General features: G+C 34.9%; 1 protein-coding gene across 4 annotated transcripts in view; it reads right to left on the reverse strand.

Moving 5' to 3' along the window:
- Nucleotides 1-759, reverse strand: part of LOC143257070 (latrophilin Cirl-like) — a 100,580-nt gene extending 99,821 nt beyond the window's left edge. For all 4 annotated transcript variants that reach the window (XM_076515224.1, XM_076515222.1, XM_076515223.1 and 1 more), the window contains exon 1: nt 223-759. The gene's annotated coding sequence lies outside the window, so the exon portion shown is untranslated. The remainder of the gene's footprint in view (nt 1-222) is intronic.
- Nucleotides 760-16,602: the final 15,843 nt, after the last annotated feature.

A 16,602-nucleotide genomic window follows, 5' to 3' on the forward strand; every position in this document is an offset into this window, starting at 1 on the left:
AAAGAAACCCGTCACTTATAACAATAGAGCATTGATTGTTTGAATCACCTTGTAAAGAAAGAAACCCGTCACTTATAACAATAGAGCATTGGTTGTTTGAATCACCTTGTAAAGAAAGAAACCGTCACTTACAACAATAAAATATTCATTCTGCAAAACGAAAATATTAACAGTTTAGCGGAAAACATACACATCTTGGAATAAAAATATGTATTGACTTACCGGTGCTGGGACCTATATTTTGGAGATCGGAATAACTTTGTCGTTATCACGGGCAGTTCTTCACACCAATCTGTTCTCTGTGTCGATTAGATAATGTGAGTAGCAAACAAGTGGCAAAAGTAGGAAGAACTATTTTCTCCAAACAAAATGTATACAAATTGAGACGTACTGTTAAAATATTTCAAAATATTTTATTATGGATATAACATCCAAAAGTTAGAACATTAAATTACTTACTATTCGTTGCAAACGCGGAATGTAAAAATCGCTAACAAATATAAATCTTCCATTTGATTTCGAATACATTTTATTAATAGTTAAAGAAACTCATGGTCGCACAAGAGAATCCTTTTGGTAACAAATGACACGTGGCTTGTTCCGCCAGAAAAAAATGACACATGGACTACAGATAAACGTTACTCCCACTCGTTGGTGGATTTCACATTTCTTTTTACTTTAAAAATGTCGCCAGTGCAACCATTTTCACATATTACACAGTAAAATGATCACTGTCGATACTGTGAGCTCACTTTCCAACTGTCTTTAAGTGCACCGTATAATAGTGAAGTGGATTTCTCGTGCCTTCCCTTATTGGGTGAAAATTTCCTGAGTTGTGTGGTTACTCGCGCCATCTGTTGACTGTGCAAAATACAAACCAATACGGACAAAAAGGATTAAATTTGAGATACAAAAGAAACGGAAAACGAAACGATATTGATAATGTCGTCAAATAACGCTACTTCATTTAATTTAAACTAGCTGAAGTAATCGTGTGTTTAAATATCGCAATTAATGCTAGATATAACACAATGATGGCAAACGAAACAGCAAGTATTTGACTAAATATTTAATATATTTAATTCCTAAAGCTATGCCTGATTTTTGCTTGACACAAATTTCTCCGTGCGACTATCGAATAGTTCGGTTGTCTCTGTATTTAATAGATATATAGATGCTGTTTGGTCATAAAAAGTTCTTTCGTTTAGTAAAAAGTATTTATTTCTCTAACTGCTATCGACGGCTTAAAGATGTGTTTAAAAAGCCTGTGGAATATAAACTCCATATGTGGTTTCACGGTTAAAATTTTTGAACCGCTATAAAATATACTTTAGAAGTTTTATAAGAGAAAGAGACAAGTTGAAAACTTATACTTTGTAAACATGTATCTATATATATATATATATATATATATTGATTGTAGAGCGTCAAAACATGATATACATTTTGATGTTTGCGTGGCAATGGCGTGACTTATACTCGAAGTTAAGAGCACGTGTAATTGAATTGTTACATATTACTAGCGGCAGCGAATTACCTCCCTCTGAAAATCTAGTCGTATCTTTTGTTCTACGTCAGCGAGCGTTAAAACAAGAAAAGTCGCTACTTTCACAGTGTCACGAGCTGTGAAGAAACGTTAGCTGACGAACGAGTTTCTTACGTGTACTTCTTTTCATATCAGAAGCTCCAAGTGCTAACAGAAGCCTTGGCTTCACACTAAATAAAAATACGACCATTAGAAATAAGCTGCTAAATTTTCTAGCTTAACGTTTCAATGGCCTATCTTCGAAAGTAACACACACCACCACATCAGACTGAAATAGCGTCAAGTCATAATAAAAAGGTAAAACTAGAATATGAGATTTTAGCAGGTAGCGCTTCAGTAAGCAAGTTAATCATTACAAGATGATAACACGTATATCTTCAATGTATTCTAACTCTATTTATCGAATACTGTTTTCAGTGAGCTTAACACTGGGTAATTTGAGTAACTCGGCAGGAAACATTCCAGTTTTTCCCAGGTATTGTATTTGATGAGTTCAGCACTCATTAGCCCAGCATGACCAAGTAGTTAAGGCGCTCGACTTGTAAACTGAGGGTCGCGGACTCACAACCCAGTCACACCAAACATGATTGCCCTCTCAGTCATGGGGGCGTTATAACGTCACGGTCGATCCCACTATTCGTTGATAAAAGAGCAGCCCAAAAGTTGGCGGTGGGTGATTATGACTAGCTGCCTTCCCTCTAATCTTATATTAGTAAATTAGGGATGGCTAGCGCAGACAGTCCTCGTGTACCTTTGAGCGAAATTTAAAACAAACAAAGAAGCTCAAGTTAATCTGAGCATGTTACCACAAAGGAAAAATCAATGAATATACATCCTTTGTATTAGCAGTTGAACCAGTAAGTTTGTTCAATAACAGCGCCATTCCATTCTCCTTATTTTGTCCAAAGATAACCTAGAACCCAGCTACAGTGGTCTAACAATTATTAGTTGTCAAATGTTTTAACAATTTCACCGAAACCTATTATTATGGGAACATGTTGGCAAGAAGCTATATGTATAAACATGTAACAGTGGCGCAGTCAGAATTCCCATTGGAGGATGGGTCAGAGAGTTTTAAGGTGGACCAATATAAAGCTGAAATTGAATTACATTTTTTAATAAAATGGTCATGAAAACAAATAAAATGTAACAGTACTTATAGAAAGTTTATGTAGATGGTTCCAAATATCTCCTCGGCAAGTCTAAAGAGTTATAACACTAATATTCAAATTTCGATACCTCTAGTGAGCACAGCGTAGATAGCCTGAAGTATAACTTTGTGCTAAACGGCAAACAAACGACAAAAGGTCGTAGGTTAAAGGAATGCTTCAGAGGGATAATGGTTATTGCTATTGTCTCTGGTGTAAGATTGCAATATTGCTAGATCAGTAGCTGTTCTAATTATAGCTTCTGAAAAGTTTAGAAATTATATTTGCAGTAAAGATCACAAAAGAAATTCGTAATATTGATATTTTTTTTACTTCCTTTGCTTGGAGGACAAACTCAAAAAACAGTTCACTACTTTTGTTGAAAGCCGCTAGATGTCTTTTGAGGGTTACAGAAATAATTCAAGTAAAACAAAAAACAAAAAAGATGACAAAAAACAAACACATAAAACACAAATCTTTAATAACTGACGCCCTCTATCTTATAAGTAGATACGGTGAACTAATTCTGTCAAGTGTATTGGTCATCTGGTGGGTTATCAGTAAGTCTTCGGATTTACATCCGTAAAATTAGTGGCTCAATTACCCTTAGTAGACAAAGCAGATAACACGTTGGAACTTTGCTATAAACTCACACACACCCGTGTATATTGAATATTTATTTTCTGCTACTTTTTTACATCTGGTGACAATTATTGGAATGACTCAAGAAAGATAAAGCCTCATATTTTTATTTTTTTTTGTTTTCAAGCGTACAAATCATATATATATATAACAAATTTATTTTAAATGCACTAAAACTCGCTAGAACAGTAGGTATTTTAAAAATATAAAAAAAATATATACATTTTTCACACCTTAATTGTTTTCTATTCTTTTACAGCTCAATGGTGGACGGGACAGAAATAATCCACTGTGTAGCTTTGTGTTCAAAACATATCCCAAACCAATGATTTTGGTCAGAATTGTTATTGGGTCGATGTCATCCAGGTTCTTCTTAACTACGTGATCAGTTTTCGTGTGTCTACACAGCGATCCTCACTAAAACATAACTCAATTAAAACATTTTAAATGGCTATCTTCTGGCTAGATAATAATGTAAACGAGGGACTACATTATTACAGTACATAATATCTAATCACGTTAGTGATTAAACCACTTGAAGAAAAATAAAGCGGAATATTGTCACTGGAAATTGAAGTGCTACAGGTTTAGTAAATAATGTTAATAGAGAACTGATAAATATGGTAAATACCCTGAAAAGTAAACATAATAATATAAACAATAATATTTATATCACAAGTAGAAGACGTTATCTTCAGACGGTAATCTCACAGACTAATGCAATTTATTTCCCTCCAATAACAAATGAAGATAGTAACGTAGTACATTTAATGGATTTTTACAAAGGACCAGAACTGATGGGATACAATTAAGGTTCATAAAACCGTGTATTAATGTATTAGCAAAGGATATAACATACCTATTAAATTTAATCCAGAAGGGAAAATACGTGATGGGCTTAAAATATCAATGATAAAACATGTTTGTAAGTGAGGAAAAAATATTTCAATAGTTATAGACCAATTTCTACTTTATGTTGACTGAAAAACAGTATTGGAAAGATATGTATACAACAAAACGTTAGATTTTATTGAAAAAAAACAGTATTGTAAAAATAAAACATTGCTATTAAGAAGCTTTTCAAACAATGTGAATTTACAGATAGATAAAAATAAAAACAAACAAATTCAAAATTACAAACTACTTCTATAAAATGGTCGCCCTTTCAGCTGTGGGGACGTTATAATGTGACGGTCAATCCCACTATTCGTTGATAAAATAGTAGCCCAAGAATTGGCGGTGGGTGGTGGTGACTAGCTATCTTTTCTCTAGTCTTACACTACTAAATTATGGACGGTTAGCGCAGACAGCCCTCGTGTAGCTTTGCGCGAAATTCAAAAACAAACAAACTATAAAATGAAGGACTACACAAAACTTATTTTTATCGTCCAGTTTTCTATGTGAGATTGCTCTAGATTCTCATCAGGGTTAACGAACAAACACAGAATACATAGATGCACTGAAAATAACACACGGTACTAAATAAAGCTTAAATATAGTGTGTCTAGAACATCGTGTATTACACTATATAGTGTGCTTAGAACATTATGGTTTGTGCTACAAAGAGTGTCTAGAGCTTCTTTCACTGTGCTTCATAGTGTGCCTAAAACATTGAGTATTGTACTATACATTGTGTTTAGGACATCGTGACTTGTTCTATATAGTGTGCTCATAATTTCATGATTTGTACTATATAGTGTGCTTAAATCGTCGTGATTTGTGCTATTTAGTGTGTCTGTAACATCTTGGATTGAACTATTGAAACAATAACGCTGTGACAATTCGAAACAGAAATCCATTCGACAAGTTAGAAAAAAGGAAAAATATTCGGGTAATTAAATAGGAAAAAGTATCATGAAAAAGACAACATTTTAAGGTTTTTTTTATATCAGCTATAGTAATACTGAATATAGTCAATAATATACGTTCAATAATACTGAATATCAGCTATATTAATACTGAATATAGTCAATAATATACGTTCAATAATACTGAATATCAGCTATATTAATACTGAATATGTTCAATAACATATGTTCAATAATAATGAATATGTTTAACAACATATGTTCAATAATACTGAATATGCTCAATAACATCGGCTGTCAATTTGTAGGGGAAGGTTTGGTTACGGTTCTGACTTGGAATTTCGGGTTTTAAAATATAAACAATTGAAATAATATTGAGACTAAGCCTTGAACTTGAGATGGAAGTGGATGAAAAGGTAATGTAATTGGTTGGTTTGTTTTAAATTTTGTGAAAAGCTAACCTCGTTATCCATCCCTAATTTAGCAGTGATAGACTAGAGGGGAGGCAGCTAGTCAACACCACTCACCTCAGACACTCGGATTATTATTTCAACGAATAAATAGTGAGATCCGTCGTCAAATTATAATGCCTCCACTGCTAAAAGGGCGAGTGTCTTCAGTGACGAGGATTCGAATCCGCAACTGGCAGATTGCGAGTCGACCGCCTTCACCAGGTAAGATAACTAATTATATGAGTCACATATCATCTCACAAGAGTAAAGTCTCTTTTTATAGAATTACCGTCTTACCACCCCGTACTCGACCATACGTTTGAATTAAAAGACTAGAGACAAGACAGGTAGTCAATAACACCGACCGCCAACTCTTGGGATACCATTATTTGATCTAATAGTGGGATTTGACAGTTACCCTTATAACACACTCAAAGCCACGAATTGTACAACGCGTTTTGCAGACACGGGACACAACCGACAGTTGTTCTTGTTTTGAATTAAGCACAAAGCTTCTGAATGGGCTATCTGTGCTCTGCCCACCACGGGTATCGAAACCCGGTTTTTAGCGTTCACAACAGACAGATTGCATTAACAGTTGCATCTGGCTCAATATTTGAAACAACCGAATTATGTCTCCCTAAACACTACTTGTATCTCTGGTTTCTTTCAAAAACGAACACCTTGTGCACAGAATAGATTAATAGGATTAATGACCCTATGGTAGTCATTCACAATTTTAAGCTTGTAGACCAGAGGAAAAGCAACCAGTTGGTAGCATACACTCATCTGAAAATGTTTCTCACAACAAGATCGTGGGTTTGACTCTCGCTCTTATAACACATCTACGAGATGAAAGTGCGAAATGGGTTTGGAAACATCACATTACGAACCTAGATTCTTCGGACCATCAACCTCATCAATGTCTCTTTCTATCAAATATCTCGGTTTGTCTTTTATTGGGCTTGAGACATTCCAGACAATACTCATATATTGCAGGAAGTCGAACGTTTTAGTGCAGTCTACTGGAGTATTGTTTCCTTATTTCGTGTAAGTGTTGAACGATTTCTTTCAAGTCACATCCGTGATTACAAGTATACCAAGCTCTTGTGATATGTAAGCATTGCCCGTGATTGTAAGTTAGTCGAAAAACATAATAACGTTACAGTAGACTTAAGTACAACAGTCAATTCAAACCTTTGTCGTCCAGTAAGTGAGAAAGGAGTCGAAAGCTAGCTCCAATAAAAAAAAATTTGATTCAATTTATCAACACAATGTAAATCCGTTTAAGTTCATTCAAGTTTTATCTACTCTCTATACGTTTCTGCAATTGGTGATTAAATGAAACAATGTGTTCTTGAAACGTCATTTACTCACATTTTACATCATTTACACATGTGAAACTTGTGACGACTAGTGAAAACATTTACTTTTTAAATGCCATTTTTTATATTTTACATCATTTACACATGTGAAACTTGTGACGACTAGTGAAAACATTTACTTTTTAAATGCCATTTTTTATATTTTACATCATTCACACGTGTGAAACTGGTGACGACTAGTGAAAACATTTTATTTTTTATGCTATTGTTTAATATATAACATCATCCACACGTGTGAAACTGGTGACGTCTTGTAAAAACATTTTAATTTTTAAATGCTATCTTTATATATGTATTTAGCATCATTCACACGTACGTAACTCTCAACCTCTGATTAATACCTTTATCCCTTAAATGCTGTTTAACAACATATACACATGGTTGTAACTTATGACTTCTCGTAAATGTATTGTGTTTTTTAAGCGTAACTGGTGACTTTGAACTTAAGTATTATATTGCTCAAACACTATTTTATTACATTAACGCGTCTTATTCCCTCTCGGGAGTAATCGTGATGTGAATTAATTATGCCTTTAGAACGTGAACATGCTCGTGTTCTTAAAACCTTCACTTAAGGTAGTACTTGTTGTTTGGACACGAATATACGTCATTAATCTCAATTAAAAACAGTTATCAAGCATGTAGTTAGAGTAAAGTTCAGGTATGGGTTTTCTCCATTAGATTACATCATGGGTTTGGAAACCTGAGTCTCCAAGAGACCAGATTTAATTATGCTTTTAAATTACTCGTAATGTATGTGTGTGTTTATGAATGTACGTAAACATATTTGTATTTAGATTTCACGAAACTTAACAACGGTGTTGATTTAGCCTTTTAATTCCACCCAATTTCTTACCGAAGGACTGCGCCATCTTTTAGCTATTTTTTTTCTAATTCAAATTATATCATTTTAAATTCATATATTTTGGGCGAGGCGCTCTTCCCCCTTTAGAGTAACACTTATTACAGATTGCGGTTTCTTCATGGTAAGATAAATCTATTTATAATTTGTTGTTTAGTATATTAACATATTCCAAACTTATATAAAATTAGGGTTATGCATCGACAAGTTAATGTGCCGTGGAAAAGCTAGAGGGTGTTGTATAGTTAAAAATAGGGTGGAGCATTTGAAGTGAGTATTATTTTACTTGTTTCTTTGTCTGCTAAAGGTTGGAGGAAATAATTTGGAAATGGATTTTTTAATTCTGTACGACATCTCTTAAGCCCTTGGGCTAAGCAGCCAGGTCTGACACCTCTTCGGTTCTAGCAAAATCGTCCCTCATTTTGAAGTACTAGTAAGAGGGAAGACATCCAGTCAGGAACACCCATTGTCACAGGATCTGATCTTTGTCAGGCTTTTCTGAACCGAATTATCAGATAGAATGTTATCTATATAACACGTGAAGCTGAATATGTGGAATGTATTCATCAGTCTCGCGTCTCGAACCTTAGACCAGTCGATACCCAGTTCACGCATGTCACGAAACCATATACTGCTGCATACCATATATTCCCGACATCAGCAGTAAAATAACCAACATTTGGCAAAAACTAGTAACAAAATATGACATTCCAGTTAATATCAAATTTGTTCAAAAAACAGGCACAAAACTGAGGTCTATACTATGTAAAAACTACACTGACAAACACCACACCAACATTATCTATAAAATAACATATGATAACTGCCACGACTTCTATATTGGAGAAACAAGTAGAAATATGGAAACCAGATTGAAAGAGCATAAAAAATCACCTTCACACGTTTTTGAACACTACAAGTCAAATAAACACAACGTAACCATAGAACACTCAAATACTAAATAAAGAAACAAACATAAACAAACGCAAAATTACTTATACAGGAACTCAAGCCCACAATAAACCAATACAAAGGAACACCTTTATACTTATATTAAAAATAATATAATAAATAATATAAAATTATATATTTAAACATCTAAGCACGCCCTCTACATTCCGACACTCAGTTACACAACCCCTTTGAAACATGTGGTCAGCTTCCGGTCAGTTACCTCTTTCTTTCTTTGTAAACCTGACGATGACCGAAGAAGGCCGAAACGTTGTTCGCTCCTCTACGTTAAAAATTTTCTCAACCCAAACGAGCTGTTTTTACATATATATTTTTCTTGACATCACTGACAACTGAATATTATTGCCTGATGTGCTCATAAGCTGTTAAAAACCATCTCTCGACACGGAGTTCGGCATATTTACTCGTTTGTACACCTTCTAGGCTATAAACATTAGCCTCGTTCCTGTCTTCCATACGGATACATTTACTATGTTGTAAAGCTGATATTCATGTGCCCGTTCAATTAAAGTAGTAACTGAAATCCTGGTTTTACACCATTGGCTTTCTTCTCGTGTACAAATTTTGGTTCTACGCACGCGGATCGACGTAAATTATGAGTAGAGGATTTACATCCAATCAATAGTTGTGATTTACAATTTTTCTATTTTTTATCACAAACGTCGTAATATTTTTACGAGAGCATCGAATGACTTTAGAGGGCTTAAGCCATCCTGTTGGTAAAATTTTTGGATTTTCTTTTTTATTGCTTTTTAACTTTTTTTTTACAGATTAAAAATGTCTTATTCTCAGCTTTTCTGTGTTTCGTAAAACAGCTGTAACCGTTAACAACCTAAGGCGGTTCTTCTCCATTATTAGTCTTATAACACTAGATAAGTTTATTTAACACCATAATGATGAATAATACTGTCACTTGCGATCATAGCGCCACCTGTAGTTAATGTAATAATTCGAATTTTAAAGCTTAATGATATTTCATGTGTACACGCTCTGAATTTAAGATTCAGGTACAGCTGTTCCTGAACTACTGACCAGAAGGGAGTCGGCCAACCAGCAGTAGCAAATGGTTTGTTGTGTTCTTTGAACCATATTTCCGGATCTGTAACTATGTAGCACACCAATAGTTGAAAGTGTAGAATACATTCAGTGGTATCACGTCTCGAACACTGGACTCTTCAACCAGCAGTCCGACATATTAGCTTGTTCAGTTTAAGTGAAAATTAAAACAATTTAAATATGATGCATACAAATTCTGGACGTTTAGATCCTAAGACCAACACAAAAATCATTAACTCGCTCTGACCCGTATTCATGTCAGTGAAAAAACAAATAGTTTGCTTGTATATTTATTCTTAAAATTAATTTTTCGCTCTGGTGCTGAAGATTTTGTGAAACTTTCATGAAAAGCTAAGAGAAACAAAACCACAAAACTAGTACATCAAGTTAACTGTTACTAATCAAAGTTTCACAATCTTACCAACACCTGAAAATTCTCTGGAAACCAAGAAGTAATTTCGTTCTTAAAATTGTTTGTTTTTAGTTCCCCATTGACTCAAAGATAATTCTGAAGGCTATAAAGTAAAAATGAAAGTTTCGATTCACACAGGAGCACGACATAAATTGTTTGTTTGTTTTTTTGTTTTTTCGAATTTCGCGCAAAGCTACCCACCGTCAAATCTTGGGCTACTCTTTTACCAACGAATAGTGGAAATGACCGTCACATTATAACGCCCCCACAGCTGAAAGGGCAAGTATGTTTGGTGCGACGTGGATTCGAACCCACGACCCTCAGATTACGAGTCGAACACCTTAACTCACCTGGCCATGCCAGGCCGACACGACATAACTAACCAATTGTCTAGTTTTGTCCTAATAACAAATAAGCAAAAATAGCTTTTTTTTTTTAATGCCAAAACTAAACAATGCGTTAGATGTGCTCTGTTTATGGCGGGCTATTTAAATCTGAATTTTTAGCATTATGACTCCTCAAATTGCCCTGAAAGGGGCCAGAGTAATTCACATTTAAATGTCACTTACTTAAAAGTAAATGTGAATTACTCTGGCCCTAATGTAATAATTATTAACATATTAAGCAGTTCACACTAACAAGGAAAAGGAAGGAGGAAGAGGTCAAGTGTACCTGACCCTCCCGGGTATTCACATATATACCCAAATAACGAGAGAGAGAGAGTCCTCTAACTTCACGATGAACCACCAGGTTTAATTTGTTTTAATATCGTATTTTTTCTCATTTATTTGGTAATAATCTTCAAACATCTTCGTTCCTTTTAACATTAACAGCAGTGATCTTTACAAATATAATTCATTCATTTTCTAGCGTTCATTTGTTTTATCTTTAAAGCTTATCTCTTTCTTTATTTCACTAAATCATTCTTTACGTGAGATTTTTAATCCCTATCTGAACGAGTAAGTGGGAAAACAAATTGCATTAAAGGCAAGTTACACAAACAACATCATGATAAACTAAATGTTTCCCCGGTTGGTCAGCAGTACGTTAATAGATTTAGAATAGTAAAATCCACTGTTCGATTCCTCGTGGTGGAAACTAAATAGCGCAATTTGGCTTTGCTCTCGAATAAGTTAAACATGTATCTAATAAGTTACATAAATATATGCATTTAAGATGATAAATATATGAATCAGTTAAGCCTTTTTCTGTACTAATAATTTTGGTTTTCAATGAGCATGGCCGAGCATGGCCAGGTGGTTAAGGCACTCGACTCGTAATCCTAGGGTCGCGGGTTCGAAACCCCATGACACCAAACATGCTCGCCCTTTCAGCCGTGGGGACGTTATAAAGTGACGGTCAATCCCACTGTTCGTTGGCAAAAGACTAGCCCAAAAGTTGGTGGTGGGTGATGATTACTAACTGCCTTTACTCTTGTCTTAAAATATTAAAAAGTAAGTTATCTCTACAAATAATTTTAATAGTTTCGACTTACCATAGAACAATGGGCCTTTGAATCTGATCCACCCCTTTTTAAAATTTAGTCGAAATTCAAGCCCTCATAATTTTAATATTGAAAAGAAATATGAAGTAACATGGTTTTCATTGTAAATCTGTTTTCCAGCTTTAAAATTTTACCATTAATATTTATAACCCACAAAGTTCTAATGCATAAAATAAGCCTTCAGGAGTCAGTGATGGCTCGGCATGGCCAAGCGTGTTAAGGCATGCGACTCAAAATCTGAGGGTCACGGGTTCGCATCCCGGTCGCGCCAAACATGCTCGCCCTTTCAGCCGTGGGGGCGTTGTAATGTTATGGTCAATCCCACTATTCGTTGGTAAAAGAGTAGCCCAAGAGTTGGCGGTGGGTGGTAATGACTAGCTGTCTTCCCTCTAGTCTTACACTGCTAAATTAGGGACGAATAGCACAGATCGCCCTCGAGTAGCTTTGTGCGAAATTCAAAACAAACAAACAAAGAGTCAGTGATATATTTAAGAAATTTACAATACTAAAATCCAGGAGACTCGATTCCCTCAACCCATTATGTTGTTTTGCGCTCAAACAGGCGAACATAAAAATATTGCAAATAATTCTTAATTTGAACAAAGAAGAAAGTAAACCATGTATTTTTTTTTATTTCAGTTTTCCATTTTCGATTCATGTACCCTTTTCATGGCTATAGTTTGAGAAACTATAACATAGAAAAACAATATATTCTGGTCCGGCATGGCCAGGTGGATAAGGCACTCGACTCATAATCCGCGGGTTCGAATCCCATCACACCAAACGTGATCGTCCTTTCATCCGTGTAGGCGTTATAATATGACGGTCGTTGGTAAAAGAGTAGTCCAAGAGTTGACGGTGGGTGGTGATGACTAGTTGCCTTTCCTCTAATCTTACACTGCTAAATTAGGGACGGCTAGCGTGGATAGCCCTCGTGTAGCTTTGCGCGAAATTCAAAAACCAAACAAACAACAATATATTCTATGAAACGCGAAAACAAACATACATACAAACACAGTCTGAACGCTGTGCGTCCCTAATACTCAGCCTAATTGAAATCAACAACAAGATGGCTTATAATTATTGAATTATAAAACAGCCACAGACACTGACCAATAAATTTATTTTGTAAAGTATATATTGATAAGTTATAAATTAGTAAATTATCTAGACGTAACATTGTTTAACTGAGAAACCAACAAAAAATAATCATGGTTTATTTATACTGTTATCTGGACGTAGGAAAGCAAATTACCGAGCAACAAAAACAGATTTATTACCTGTATGTTGAAATGTGTGGTAATGGGATGACGAAAAAACACACATAATTCTGCTTGATACATTTATCTTCTGTAAGTCAGATTTTGGAGCTAAAGGATATTAATTTTATTCTAACTTTTTTAAAACCATCCCCATAAATCCAGATACTTTACATCCTTTAGTGTTTAAGTAGTTACATCTAAAATTTACAAACATATTTATATTTACACATGTTGGTTTGGATGGATAGATTAACAAACACTAGGTAAGTTACAGAATGCTGTTAACTTGATATTTTTTAATTTTGCAATGTCATAAGTATTTATTTTTGGTTTTGCTGAACATTCTTACGAGATGTCATTGAAAAACTATGTGATTTGATATCATGCAATTCCTCTAGTGAGATCAATCGCGGTCAAATTCAGAAACATCCACAGGCTCTGTTTTTCTAATAAATGGAGTGGCCAGTCTCGTGGGCATCGCTGATTTCTGAGAAAGTTGACCTTATTGTATCCACTATATAGTTTTTAGTTGTTTCAGTCTAGATCAGATTTTCTTCAAGAATTTTGCAAATATTCATCTGACGTAAAGTTATGAAATCGTCATATTTGATTTTGAATTGCGAAATAAACAAGAAATGATTTCTAATTTCTTAAACATTATGTAAAGTGTCTTTTATCCAACTCAATAAGTAAGAAGTTCGATTCTTTTTGCATAGTCTTCTGCCACTTCTCTTGCAGCTACTACACTGACCTGCATGATAATAAGTGGAAAAGATAAACCAGCACGAAAATATTTATTGCGCTCTCATCATCTGTTTTTTTATTTAAAACAGTCACCAAAATCAATACTTCCTTAGGATTCTCGAATAAAATTAGTTATGTAAACTTTACAAGTAGATACGCCCTCCTGTATAAGACCACCTGGCATCCATCATCTGCTATTTGTATAAGAAAGGCATTGATTTGAATTACAGTATCACAAAGATTGTGAATTATAGGGCTCGTACAAGATATACCAGTAAAAACTGGTTAGGCAATATCTCTCATACTGGCTCAAATAATTTTAGATATTATTAATGAAGTTAATTTTAGCCAAATAATTCCTAAAATAACTATGTGTTTGTATGTGGCATTTAAAAGATACAGATTTATAGGCTAGTTTTACTGGTTTTAAAATGACAAGTGTCTCCTATAACTCTGTTTTCAGTTTTCGCTAGTAATTATCGCTTCCTATTCATTCACTCTATTAACAAGCATTACGCAAATTGTTGTTAATTTCAAAGTGACTCTTGCGAACAAAGTCGACAGTATGTAAGAACCAAGTTCATTTTGAAAATTTATGATAATTATTGTCTGCAAAATTAAAATGTGTCGCACAAACATGGATGTACGTGTATATACAGGGTTGTTACAAAATAAGTTTGGCTGTAGGCATACAGATGGTGAGAGAACCAACAACCTCATTTGGTATAAAAACATGTAAGGAAACTTTTGTGAAAGGAAAAAATAATCTAAGTATCTATAGAGGTGACCTTGAGCCTAACAAATTTTATCGAATCTTAGGAGTTAGGCTGCAGGCAACATCCAGTGATCAATATTTCACTCGTTCGTTTCAACAACAGACTCCAGACTAAGTAGGATAGCAGTATGAGAACAGACTCCAGACGAAGGATAACAGCAGGACAACAAGCTCTAAACGAAATAGGACAACAGCAGAACAACGAGCTCTGAACGAAATAGGACAACTGCACAACAACATGCTCCAAACGAAGAATGACAGCAGCAGGACAACAAGCATTAGTCGAAATAGGTCAAAGGCACGACAGCATGCTCCAGACGAAGAAGGACAGCAGCAGGACAACATGCCCCAAACGAAATAGGACAGCAGCACAATACTTCAGTGATCAGCAACATGCAGTGTAAAGAATTATTTTTAGTCAGATGTTGAGATTGAGTGTTTGTTACAATCTTACTGACCTTAGACATCGAACTCACGATCTTAACAGCAATTCCTGACGAAGTCACACGATAAGCAAATACGGTTGCAGAGTTATCTTACTTCAATTGAATTACTAGAAAGCAGACGTTTACTATGGATCAGCGCTCTCAGAGCATGAATCTGAGGACTCATGGTTCGCGACCCGTTGCTCTTTAAATGCAGTCCACCTTTTGTGACTATGATGGCAGCTTTTTTGTTTGATTTTGTAATTAAGCCACAAAGCTACACCATGGACTATTAGTGGTCACTAGAAATATAGGTTTCTAGCGTTGCAAGTCCGCAAACGTACCGCTGTACCACTGAGGGAAGTGCTGTGATGATCAAGCCCCACTATTCGATCAGACATGAGTGGTCTAAAAATAGATTGATGGTTTACATCGACTAGATACCCTCCGTCTAGACTGTCAGCTGAAAATGAGATATTCGTGATATGCAGATAGCCCTTGATTGAGTAGCTTTGAATGATATTTGAGAAACAAAATTAAAGAGGGCTGGGACAGTTTAAGTAAGACCTGAGTGATATGAACGATAACTGTAAATGTTTAACGTTTGAACGTACCAAAGTTACAGTATTTTCTGGACGTTTGTTGTGTTGTCTTTCGCACAAAGTTAACATATGTTCAAAGTCAATAATACCCACAAATAGTTCTTGTTTGACAGAACAGAGGGTTTTGACCATCCATCTTTTAATGAGTGAAAACGTTTAGTTTTTTCAAATGTGTGAAACACTTTCAAAAAATTTATAACATCAGTAACAAAACCCAGTAAGTTTCTCGATCACATAGCCAGGTTTTAAAGTATTTATTACATTCATGTTAACTAGTTGCAATGAAAAGTGGTATACTGGTATCAGGCTTATTATATTATAATGGAACTCTTGCTTATCTGATACGGGAAAACGTTTTTATTACGCGATGTGCAACCCCCAACATCACGAACTTTTTATCCTGTGTGCATGTAGATTTGCAGTAGGGGTCACGATTTTTCATTAAACACAAAGGCCAGTGGCAAAAGCAGTCACAGAAAAAAGTATGCATTACAATCAAGAAGAAATTTCGTTTAGAAAAATCTACAAACGTTTTCACGACATATCCATTCGACCGTCGCATATTGCATCTTGATGTAAAATTACATTGGTATTTACGCTATTCCACACGAAGAAATAACAGTCAAGTTGCCGAACGTAGCGCCTATTGATTTTACATTTGTTTTCGTGTTTTGAAAGCTTTGTGCCTTGTGTACATGAAATTTCTATCTCTATAGTACAAACATTCCTATTTTACACAGTTTTGTTCCAGTTTATGATTTCGTGGTAATTTGAATGGCTTGAACAACAAATTGAATTATACACATTGTATAACACTAATTATCGTCAATGGAAAATCTTAATGAATAAAACTATGAATGCAGTGTCTGTATGAAGTGGTGCATCAACGTGTTTGAAAAAAATGCTATGGCATCGTAATTATACACCTTGGACTGACTTCCAACGTTAATTAATTAAAAGGCAGCGTGTTTGCCAAAACTTTAACGTCCATTCTCTCCCTACAAGAA

This window comes from Tachypleus tridentatus, chromosome 7 (genome assembly GCF_004210375.1).
Source record: "Tachypleus tridentatus isolate NWPU-2018 chromosome 7, ASM421037v1, whole genome shotgun sequence".
NCBI lineage: Eukaryota > Metazoa > Arthropoda > Merostomata > Xiphosura > Limulidae > Tachypleus > Tachypleus tridentatus.